Source organism: Sus scrofa, chromosome 3, assembly GCF_000003025.6.
Source record: "Sus scrofa isolate TJ Tabasco breed Duroc chromosome 3, Sscrofa11.1, whole genome shotgun sequence".
NCBI lineage: Eukaryota > Metazoa > Chordata > Mammalia > Artiodactyla > Suidae > Sus > Sus scrofa.
In genome coordinates this window covers 9,946,322-9,959,104 of record NC_010445.4, presented here as the reverse complement: position 1 = coordinate 9,959,104, position 12,783 = coordinate 9,946,322, and positions in this window count along the sequence as shown.

Genomic DNA, 12,783 nt, shown 5'->3' with positions numbered 1-12,783 from the left:
CACTGCCCCCATCCCCACCCCCCGCCACAGCCAAACTGCCCCAAAGTGCTGTCTGCTCACCCATCTCTTTTTCCTCACCTCTCGCCCACTGCTGGGCTGGCTCCAGGTGGCCCTGCATCTTCCCACACCCCTGGCACAACCCTTCCTCAGGTCCACGGTGACCGCCACGTGCGGAGATTGAAGGGATAATTTTCACGCCTTGTTTTAGTTAGAATATAAGCTCTGAAACTGTCACAGAGAGAACTTGTATTCCTCAGTTTTTGCCGTGATATCGTGCGTGACAAACAACCCCCAAACCGCAGCGGCTTACAACAAACACTTTTCCCCATGGTTCTGTTGGCCGTGATGGCTCCATTTCAGGCTGTGGGTTGGTTTCAGGTCTGCTCTGTGTGCCTGGGGACATGCTTTTCTTGTAGACAAGCAGAAGCATATGTATTTATTTGTTTGTTTTTGGTCTTTTTTTCTTTTTTTTTTTTGGCTACAACCACGGCACATGGAAGTTCCCAGGCTAAGGGTCAAATCGGAGCTATAGCTGCCAGCCTACACCACAGCTTATGGCAACACCAGATCCTTAACCCATGGCGTGAGGCCAGGGATCAAACCCGAGCCCTCTTGGATACTAGTCAGGTCCATTACTGCCGAGTCCCAACAGGAAGCATCTTTAAAGCCTCTGCTGGGCCGTGACATACATCCTATGTGCTTATGTTTCAATATCTACAGCAGGTCACATGACCAAGCCTGTCAGCTGTCGGTGAGGCAGGGGAAGGGGGCCTTTCCCATAAGTAGGGAGGAGGAGAGTGAGAATATATGCTGGACGGTAGTACAACCTGCCAGAAAATAAGCTAAGCTAAATATCCAAATTTATGTTTCTCTGTCACCTGTACGTGCTGGCAGTTACTGTTGAGCCACAACAGGAACTCCTATTTTTTTTTATTTTTAAAATTAAAGTATAGTTAATTTACAATGTTGTAATATTTTCAGCTGTATAGCACAGTGATTCAGATATATATATATATATTTTTTTTTGTTTGTTTGTTTGTTTGTTTTTGGCTTTTTAAGGCTGCACCCGCAGCATATGGAGGTTCCCAGGCTAGGGTTCGAATCGGAGCTGCAGATGCCAGGCACAGCCACAGCCACAGCAACGCCAGATCCGAGCTGAGTCTGCAACCTATATCACCGCTCACGGCCGGATCCTTAACCCGCCGAGTGAGGCCAGGGATCGAACCCTTAACCTCATGGTTCCTAGTCCAATTCATTTCTGCTGAGCCACGATGGATACTCTTTTTTTTTTTAATTGTAGTTGATTCACAAGTTGTGCCAATTTCTGCTGCACAGCGAAGTGACGTGGTTACACATATATACACATTCCTTTTCCTCTACTATCTTTCATCAGAATCTATCCCAAGAGATTTGGTAGAGTTCCCTCGCTGTACAGTAGGACCTCATTGCTTGTCCATTCTAACATATATTCTGTTTTCAGATTCTTTTCCCTTAGAGGTTACTACAAAATATTGAGCATAGTTCCCCGTGCTATGCGGTGAGCCCTTGTCGTTTCTTAGTTATATAGTAGTGTGTATATGTTAATTCCAAACTCTTCATTTATCCCTTCCCTCCAGAAGTGTTTGATCAGTTTTTGGCTGCAAGTAATGGAAAATGCAAATCAAAGTCACCCCAGAAGTATAATTTGTATGACACTTAATAAGAAGTCGAGGAGTCCCCATTGTAGCTCAGCAGTAAGGAACCCAACTAGTATCCGTGAGGACATGGGTTTGATCCCTGGCCTTGGTCAGTTGGTTAAACGATCCAGCGTTGCCATGAGCTGTGGTGTAGGTGGCAGGTGAAGCTCAGATCCAGCATTGCTGTGGCTGTGGCGTAGGCCAGTGACTGCAGCTCTGATTTGACCCCTAGCCCGGGAACTTCCATATGCTGCGGTGTAGCCCTAAAAAGGAAAAAAAAAAACAAACCCACACAAAAAAACCAAAGTTTATCCATGTAGTAAAATGTATCCGTACTTTATTCCTTCTTATGGCTCAGTGACCTCTTCCTGTATGCATATGACATATATGAATAGATATATTCCTATCTGGAATAGATAAAGAATTCTCGAGACTCAACATTAGAAAAATCAAACACTCCAATTTGACGATGGGCAAGCCACAGAGGGACAGGTAACCGAAGGGGATATACGATGGCAATGAGCACATGCAAAGAGAGCCAACATCGCTAGCCACGAGGGAGATGCAAATTGAGTCCAGGAAGAGATCTCACCACACACCTATCAGAACGGCTACAGTAAGACATAGGAGCAGCATCAGAGGCTTGCAAGGATGCGGAGAAACTGGATCGCTCATCCATTGCTGGTGGGAATGTCAAATGGTCCAGCTGCTCTGGAAAACAGCAATTTCTTTAAAAACTAAACATACACTTACCACACCACCCTGAATTTCTATTCCTGGGCATTTTGTTCCAGACAAATGAAAATTTATGTCTGCACAAAAACCTACAAAAGAATGTTCCCAGTAGATTTACTTGTAATCACCTGAAATTGGAAACAATCAAAATGTCCTACACCGGGTAGATGGTTAAACAAACCGTCGTACAGCCACTCCGTGGAAACGTCTCAGCAAAAAAAAAAAAAAGGAATAAACGACTGATACCTGCCACAGCTTCAGTCATTTCAAAGGCATTGTGCTGTGCGCAGAAAGCCGATCTCAAAAGAGATTACACACACTACGATTCCATTTATATCCTGTCTTGCAATGACCAACTTACGGAGGTGCAAAATAGATTAGCGATGCCCGGAGTTTAGGGACTGTGGAGGCAAGAGAGGCAAGTGTAAGGCAGTTGCCCAAGAGAGAGCTCTGTGATGGGAGAACTGCTCTGTATCTGTTCTGATTGCCACGAAGGTTACAGACGTCTACCCACACAATAAAACGACAACCACACACACGCTTTGTATAACCGTCACATGTGTGGCTGTGATATTGTGTTGCCGTTAGTAAGGTCTAATCATTGAGGGAAATTCAGGAAAGGGTACATGGGACCTCCCTTACATGTCTTGGCAACTTCTTGTGAGTCTGTAATTAGTATTTCAGAATAAAACATTTAAACAAAAAGTCAGATTCACAAGAACAAAACCGGCGAATATGGCAAAATAAAAGCAAGAACTGGGAGTTCCCATCAAGACTCAGTGGTTAACAAATCTGACTAGGAACCATGAGGTTGCGGGTTCGATCCCTGGCCTTGCTCAGTGGGTCAAGGACCCGGTGTTGCCATGAGCTGTGGTGTAGGTCACAGACTCACCTCGGATCCTGAGTTGCTGTGGCTGTAGTGTAGGCCAGCAGCTACGGCTCCGATTAGACCTCTAGCCTGGGAACCTCTATATGCGGCGGGTTTGGCCCTGGAAAAGACAAAAAAACAACAAAAAAACCCCAAACAAAACAAACAAACAACAACAACAAAAAGAAAGAACGGGAGTTCCCGTCGTGGCGCAGTGGTTAACGAATCTGACTAGGAGCCATGAGGTTGCAGGTTCGGTCCCTACCCTTGCTCAGTGGGTTAACGATCCGACGTTGCCGTGAGCTGTGGTGTAGGTTGCAGATGTGGCTCGGATCCTGTGTTGCTGTGGCTCTGGCGTAGGCCGGTGGCTACAGCTCCGATTCAACCCCTAGCCTGGGAACCTCCATATGCCACGGGAATGGCCCAAGAAATAGCAAAAAAAGGCAAAAAAAAAAAAAAAAAAAAAGGCAAGAACGGTTGAGCTCTTCTGGGAATCATCACCTTGAGGTGTGAAAATGGATTCTGACAAGTGGTTTTCCTGGGACGAGACACGGCAGGTGCATGGGGATTGATTCCCTGAGGGACCTTCTCAAGGATCCTTTGCATACAGCCGGCCGTGGCCAGAGAGTAGGCAAATCTGCGGTGCAGGTTTGTGATCGGATCCCCACTGGGCCCCCACATTCTGGAATGCCTTTCCACATGGAGCACCTCTTCCCTTCAGGCCTCTGGGAGGGTGGTGACACCCCAAAGCCTTGATCATTCCTTCCAGGTCCGTTATGAAAAGACCTCCTGAGGCCCTTCTAGCAGCCCCGCCTCTCCTCAGGAAATCTGTTGCATGAAGTCCTAGTTCACAGCATTGTAAATCAAGGATACTTTAATTAAAAAAAATGAAAAATTAAAAAAAAAAGTCTGTCAAGTGCCCATACCGCTGTTCTTTCTTGGCGTGTTTTTCTTGGCATGACGGCCGATGGGGGACCCGCAGCAACATCTTTGTTGGGAAATGAAAGTCTCATTGTGAAATGCGACTGCACTGGGACAAAATGCAGTTTCTACAGAACATGCAAGTGAAATCGGAGGCTGGAGGAAAAGTGCCCAAGAGTCCCCCCTAGAGTCACGGAAACTTCATTCTTTGATCTTTCCATTGACGATGGTCGGGAGCGTGTTTGGAGAAGCACCGATGCTGAAGAAGAGTTTTGTGTGACCAGAACTGGGAGCCATTATGTTTGTCCAGCACTTTCTTTCAGAAGCAACCTAAGGCCTAAGGGCTGCCAAGGCAGAAACATCCCGAGGGATGTGCTCTTCTATTGGGTAACCAATGCCCAGAGGATCCTTCTTGCAGCAGCTTCGTCGTTCTGAGAATTGAGCAGACACTATTGGCTGGCAGCTGTATTCTTTTTTTTTTTTTTTATGCAATGTTTAACATTTTTTAATTTTCTTTTTAAGTGGCAAAAATATATTTAACAGGGAGTTGCTGTGTGGCTCAGCAAGTTAAGGATCTGGCATTGTCACTGCGGTGGCTGCGGGGGCTGCTGTGGGTTGGGTTTGATCCCTGGCCTGGGAACCTCCACATGCCATCGGGGAGTTCCTAAAAAGAAAAAAAATATGACCTCAACATCTTATGAGCAAAAGCAAGTTGCATAACAGGAGAAAATGATCCCCATTGAGAGCATATTTTTTAAATAACATTTTTCTTGTGGAGTAAGTTTAAGGTTACAGAAAAATTGCCAAAATAGTACACAGAGTTCCTATAAATTCTTCACCTAGTTTTCCCTTCATGTGAACAAGAATATCATACAACCATGATGCCTTTGTCAAAACCGAGGAATTTACATGGGTACATTAATATTAACCAAACTCCAGACTTTATTTTGATATTACCACGTTTCCCACTAATGCCTTTTTTTTCTGTTTCAGAATCCAATCCAGGATACCATATTGCATTTAGTAACTGTATTTTTTTTTTTTTTTTTTTAATCTTTTAGGGTAGGGCCACACCCGAGGCATATGGAGGTTCCTAGGCTGGAGGTCGAAATGGAGCTGTGGCCGCCTGCCTACACCACAGCCACAATGACTTGAGCTCCAAGCCACATCTGCAACCTACACCACAGCTCATGGCAACGCCAGATCCTTAACCCACTGAGTGAGGCCAGGGATCAAACCCACAACCTCATGGTTTCTAGTTGGATTTTTTTCCGCTGCACCACGATGGGAACTCCAAAGCAACTGTATTTTTAAGTGATTATATATGTGAAGAAAAAATTGTCTGCAAGGACTTACCACACACTGTTAACAGTAGTTGGGGGTGGGAGAGAGTAGATTTCATTTTCCCTCTAGGTGTTTTATTTTTTTAAGGAATTGTTAATACTCTGTAATTAAAAGCCAAAACATTGCCCCAGATATCCATTTTCCTTAGCTATAATCAAGGTCACATACTCGGACAGGTGGGCCATAAATTTTATACATTACTTGTAATTTAATAATGAAATAGTGGAAATTCCCGGTGTGGCACAGCTGAAACGAATCCGACGAGCAATCATGAGGTTTCAGGTTCGATCCCTGGCCTTGCTCAGTGGGTTAAGGGTCTGGCATTGCCGTGAGCTGTGGTGTAGGTTGCAGATGCGGCTCAGATCCTGCGTTGCTGTGGCCGTGGCGTAAGCCGGCAGCAACAGCTCCAATTAGACCCCTAGCCTGGGAACCTCCATATGCCGCAGGTGCGGCCCTAAAAAGACAAAAGACAAATAATAATAATAATAGTGAAAAGTTTCCCACACACTCCAGAGCTGCTTTCCTTTTATATCCTTACATCTCTTTCACCTCTCCCACTGCCCCCAAAATGTGCTGAACCTCCGCCCACTGGGGGCCCATCCAGCTAAAGTCTGGCTACAAAACTTGATGAAATGGCAGTAGTGTCAGTATATGTGTGTGTATGTCTGGCAAATTCCAGCTGTCCCACAGTTTTGGCTATTCTTTTTTTTTGTCTTTTGTCTTTTGTCTTTTTGTCTTTTGTTGTTGTTGTTGTTGTTGCTATCTCTTGGGCCGCTTCCGAGGCATATGGAGGTTCCCAGGCTAGGGGTTGAGTCGGAGCTGTAGTCACCGGTCTACGCCAGAGCCACAGCAATGCGGGATCCGAGCCGCGTCTGCAACCTACACCACAGTTCACGGCAACGCCGGATCGTTAACCCACTGAGCAAGGGCAGGGACCGAACCCGCGACCTCATGGTTCCTAGTCGGATTCGTTAACCACTGCGCCACGACGGGAACTCCGCTCTTCTTATTTTTAATCACACACCAGCTATTTTGTCTGCCCAGGGTGACAGGCAGAAAGTCCTATTTGGAGGGGGGGCTGTACCCACGATATACAGAATTTCTGGCGCCAGGGATCGAACCCAGGCCACAGCAGTGACAACACTGCATCCTTAACTCGCTGAGCCACCAGGGAACTCCTGGAAAGTCCTATTTCGTAAGTACCTGCTGAATATCGAATATGAATAGCTGGGGGAGACAGACATGCAAATCCTAATGCTTGTTTAGAGGTGGAGTTACTAATCTGGGTATACAACTCCCGCGCCCTGTACACAATCGGGTGGTATTAATTTTATTGTGAAGTGTCAGAGAGACAATAAGCTGTAGAGACGGAAGAACAGGAACTGGAGTCTAATAGATCTGGGATTGAATCTTGGTTTGGGTGCTTGCTGGCTGTGTGACCGTGGGTAAAACTTCTCCGAATGCTAGTTTGCACATCTGTAAAATAGGGCCAATGGGAGTTCCTGTCGTGGTGCAGCGGAAGCAAATCCGACTAGGAACCATGAGGTTGCGGGTTTGATCCCTGGCCTCGCTCAGGGGGTTAAGGATCCAGCGTTGCCGTGAGCTGTGGTGTAGCTCGCAGATGAGGCTCGGATCTGGTGTTGTTGTGGCTGTGGTGTAGGCCGGCAGCAACATTTCTGATTCGCCCCCTCGCCTGGAGCCTCCATGTGCCACAGGTGAGGCCCTAAAAAGACAAAAAAAAAAAAAAAAAAAAAAAATTCAGGCCATCAACTCCTTAGATGGGTATGGGCATTACTCAGCCTAGTCCTGGTGTATCTTAAGTGATGAATGGTAATTATTATTATTATTATCTTGTGTTTTAGGGTTGTATGGGCGTCATATGGAGGTTCCCAGACTAGGGGTCGAATCCGAGCTGTAGCTGCCAGCCTATGCCACCTTAGCCACCCTGAGCAAGGCCAGGGATTGAACCTGCGTCCTCACGGATGCTAGTTGGTTTTGTTAACCACTGAGCCACGACGGGAACTCCCAATGAATAGTAATTCTTCTTATTTTTTCCCTTGTTTTATTTGTTTATTTATTTGTTTGTTTGTTTTAATAGTTATTTCCGGAGTTCCCGTCGTGGCGCAGTGGTTAACGAATCCGACTAGGAACCATGAGGTTGCGGGTTCGGTCCCTGCCCTTGCTCAGTGGGTTAAGGATCCGGCGTTGCCGTGAGCTGTGGTGTAGGTCGCAGATGCGGCTCGGATCCCGCGTTGCTGTGGCTCTGGCGTAGGCTGGTGTCACAGCTCCGATTAGACCCCTAGCCTGGGAACCTCCATATGCCGCAGGAGCGGCCCAACAAATGGCAAAAGACAAAAAAAAAAAAAAAAAAAAAAAAAAAAAAAGTTATTTCCCCAATACATTTTTTTCTACTGTACAGTCTGGTGACCCAGTTACACATACATGTGCACATTCTATTTTCAGAGATTATCATGCTCCATCATAAGCGACTAGGCACAGTTCCCAGTGCTACACAGCGGGATCTCATTGCTAATCCATTCCAAAGGCAGTAGTTTGTATCTTTTAACCCCAAGCTCCCCAATCATCCTACTCCCTCCCCCTTCCTTGTTTTTTTAATTTGGCTACACCCGCGACATATAGAAATTCCCGGGCCAGGGATGGAAGCCAAGCCACAGGAGTGATCTGAGCCACTGCAGTGCCAGTACTGGATCCTTAACCTGCTGAGCCACACAGGAACGTGGGTAATTATTATTATTGCAGCTGTTTTATCATTATTTATGAAAGTGCCCTAAAAGTCGCTTTTCTTTGATGATTTGTGCCTTTGTGTGTGGGGGGAGGAATCATATGTGGGAACCACCCTTCACTCAGTCTGCCCTGGGTGTTATATTTACTCCAAAGGTTTTGAAGTTTCGTTCTTTCCCATTCAGCTCTTTTAATTGCTCTGGAATTCACGTTTATGTGTGAAGTAGAGATCCAGGTTTTCCTCATTTGGAGAATGCTTGTCACCTCCTATTGGACCGTCTGTCCTCTGTCCTCTCTGTCCGTCTGTCCTCTCTGTCATGTGTCACATTTCCACATATGCAAGTGGTTGTTTCTGGGCTCTTTCATTGATTCCACTGTATTTTTTTGGTCCTAACAGCTCGTTGCTTTAATTACTACAGCTCTGTAAAATGTCTTAGTATCTGTTAGGGTGTTTCTCATATCGTTTTTTTTTTTTTGTCTTTTTTTTTTTTTGCCTTCACAAGTCTTGGTTTCCTTGGCTCTTAGCCCTCCCTTCCACACAAATTTTATTATTTATTTATTTATTTAGGCTGGTTTTTTTTTTTTTTTTTTTTTTTGCTGCATCCTCAGCATATGGAAGTTCCCAGGCCAGGGAGCAAATCAGAGCTGTAGTTGCCGGCCTACACCACAGCCACAGCAACCTGGCATCTATCTGAGGCGTGTCTGCGACTTACACCACAGCTCACGGTAATGCTGGATCCTTAACCCACTGAGCAAGGCCAGGGATCGAACCCCGAATCCTCATGGATACTAGTCAGAGTCATTTCCCATGTGCCACAGTAGAAACTCCCCCATATAAATTTTAGAGTCATTTTCTCATTTTCCACCCAACCCCCCCAAAACACAACCTGTTGGGATTTTGATAGAACTTATAAATTAATTTTGAATTAATTAATTGATATGTTTAAGATGGCATTTCCTATCCATGAATATGGTATCTCTCTCTGTTTATATATTCTTTGATGGCTTTCAATAAGTTTCAGTAAATTATTCCTCAAAGATCTCACACATCTTTTTGTTTGTTTTCTACCTGGTATCCTCGTAATTTGTTTGACAGCCTTCTTGGTTTGTTTGTTTTGTTTTGTTTTTGGCTGGCCTAGGGCTTGCATAAGTTCCCAGGCCAGGGATTGAAGCTGAGCCACACCAGTGATGACTCAGGATTCTTAACTGCTAGGCTACCAGGGAACTGCACACCTTTCTTCTGAGAATGGATGCCTTTGTCTTCTCTTTCACTTGAATCTGACCAAGAAAGAGTTTTTGTTTGTTTGTTTGTTTAATGTATTTTACTGGGAGTTCCTGCTTTGGCTCAATGGAAACGAATCTGACTAGGATCCATGAGGATGCAGGTTTGATCCCTGGTCTCTCTCAATGGGTTAAGGATCTGGCATTGCCGAGAGCTGTGGTGTAGGTTGCAGATATAGCTTGGATCTGGCGTTGCTGTGGCTGTGGTGTAGGCCAGTGGCTACAGCTCTGATTCGATGCCCAGCCTGGGAAACTTCATATGCCGTGGGTGCAGCCCTAAAAAGCAAAAAAATGAAAATAAAAATAAAAATAATTTGTTTTTTGTCTTTTTAGGGCCGTACCTGCAACATATAGAGGTTCGCAGGCTAGGGGTCCAATCGGAGCTACAGCTACCGACCTACACCACAGCAACAGCCACAGCCACACTGGATCCGAGCCGCGTCTGAGACCTATGTGGCAGCTTGTGGCAATGCTGAATCCTTAACCCAATGAGCAAGGCCAGGGATCGAACCATCGTCCTCATGGATGCTAGTCCGTTTCCGCTGAGCCACGACAGGAACTCCTAAACATTTTTAAATGTAGAGTTCAGGGGCATTCTGTATGGTTGTATAACCATCACTACCATCCATCTCCAGAGCGTCCCATGCCCTCAGCTTTATTATTATATGATTGACAGATAGCATTGTAAGAGGTGTGCAACACGCCGATGTGATCTCTTGTATTTTGCAAAATGATCTCCACCATAGAGTTAGCTAACATCACACCATTAGCTTTTTTTTTTTTTTTTTTGTATTTTGAATTTTGCCTTTTCTAGGGCTTCTCCTGCAGCATATGGAGATTCCCAGGCTAGGGGTCTAATCGGAGCTGTAACCACTGGCCTACGCCAGAGCCACGGCAACGCGCGATCCGAGCCTCGTCTGCAAACTACACCACAGCTCACGGCAACGCCAGATCCTTAACCCACTGAGCGAGGCCAGGGATGGAACCCGCAACCTCATGGTTCCTAGTCAGATTCGTTAACCACTGTGCCACTACGGGAACTCCTCATCAGTTCATTTTTTTTTTTTTTTTTTTTGCTTTTTAGGGCCGCACCTGTGGCACAGGGGTCAAATTGGAGCTATAGCTGCCAGCCTACACCACAGTCACAGCAACAGAGGACTCGAGCCATGTTTGCAACCTACACCACAGCTCACAGCAATGCCGGATCCTTAACCCACTGATCGAGGCCAGGGATCGAACCTGCAACCTCGTGGTTCCTAGTTGGATTTGTTAACCACTGAGCCATGATGGGAACTCCATCAGTTCATTTTTAACACTCACCTAATACTTCTTACTGGAATCTATTATTACAGTGATGATTGCAAAAGGTTTTTTACTGAATCATCTTTCCTTCTGTGATTATTTGTTGGCATTGTACTGTAAGGAAGTTTCCCTTTTATGGGAAAAGTTTTCCCATTTATGGTTTTTTTTTTTTTTTTGTCTTTTCTAGGGCCGCACCAGTGGCATATGGAGATTCCCAGGCTAGAGGTCTAATCGGAGTTGTAGCTGCCAAGCCTATGCCAGAGCCACAGCAACGCAGGATCCGAGCTGCATCTGCCACCTACACCACAGCTCACGGCAACGCTGGATCCTTAACCCACTGAGCAAGGCCAGGGATCGAACCCGCAACCTCGTAGTTCCTAGTCGGATTCGTTAACCACTGAGCCACGACGGGAACTCCAGCCATTTGTGTGTTTTTATGTATGTGCTTGTTATTAGCACAGACACTCGTGAATTCTTTTTTTTGGTCTTTTGTCTTTTTAAGGCCGCATATGCAGGTTCCCAGGCTAGGGGTCAAATTGGAGCTGCAGCTGCCAGCCTACATCACAGCCACAGCAACGCCAGATCTGAGCCACATCTGCGATCTACACCATAGCTCACGGCAACGCCGGATCCTTAACCCACTGAGTAAGGCCAGGGATGGAACCCACATCGTCATGGATACTAGTCGGGTTTGTTAACCACTGAGCCATGAGGAGAACTCCATGAATTCTTACCTTATTCAGTAAGAATTGACCCCTTATTGTCCTCACTCATTTTGATGCACAGTTGTTCCCAATTTGGCCAGTGCCCCCCACCCTGTTAATCTGGTTCCTCTGTTCTTTTGACACATCCTCATCATTTTATCAGCACTTTTTTGGTGTAACAATGTGTTCCAGGAGTTCCCTCAGGACTCAGCGGAAATGAATCTGACGAGCATCCATGAGGATGTGGGTTCGATCCCTGGCCTCGCTTAGTGGGTTAAGGATCCAGTGTTGCTGTGAGCTGTGGTGTAGGTTGAAGATGCGGCTCGGATCCCACATTTCTGTGGCTGTGGGTAGGCCAGCAGTTGCAGCTCTGATTCGATCCCTAGCCAGGGAACTTCCATATGCCACAGGTGCATCCCTAAAAAAGCAAAAACAAAACGAAACAAAACTGTTCAGATTCACCTTGTACTTTCCTGGCCCTAATCCTGGAGTCAGCCAAGGAATTCTCCAAGGAGACATTCTCCAAGAATACCTGGGTCCTGCTCTTAGGGAGGAAGAGTATTCAGAAACCACTATCTAGGCTGTAAAGAATTTTGAGTAAGGAAAATGCTCTGGGCTGGTGGACCCTGCTTTGAGTGCATTCTGGCCACCAGGGGGCAGCACTTCCCAGAAAAATACAAAAGACCCAGGATCTGGGCAGTGTTGGGAGCTGGACTGGCTGTGCTCCCCGGAGTTCTCTTTCTGGAAAAGGGGAACACACTATGGGATAAGGGATAGCACATGCTCACCACCACCCCCTGTGCATGAGACTTCCCTGCAACCTTACCCAGACTCCTCCCACCAATCCATGCCCCAATCCCCACCTGCCCTAATTTCATTTTTTTTTTTTCATCTGAAGCCCTCGCAGGGGGGTTAACACCAAGGCAAAGAGGGAGAGAGGATGACGTGAGGCGGCCCTAATCGCTCAACTCCAGCCTACGCCACCCTCCTCCCAGCACAATCAAGTATGGAGGCCCCTTCCCCAGTAGGGGACATGGTCTCTCTAGCTGGCTCTCCCTTGGGGGCCTCAAGCTACAGCTGGCTCCCTTCCTCTGGGCCTGCCAGGCAGGAAACCCAGGTGGAAGGGTTTCTGCTGAGGGAGGCCAGCTTGGAGCCCGAACTCTCACCTACTGCTCTCAGCTGGCTTCCTCCACCCCTCCCCAACCCCCCA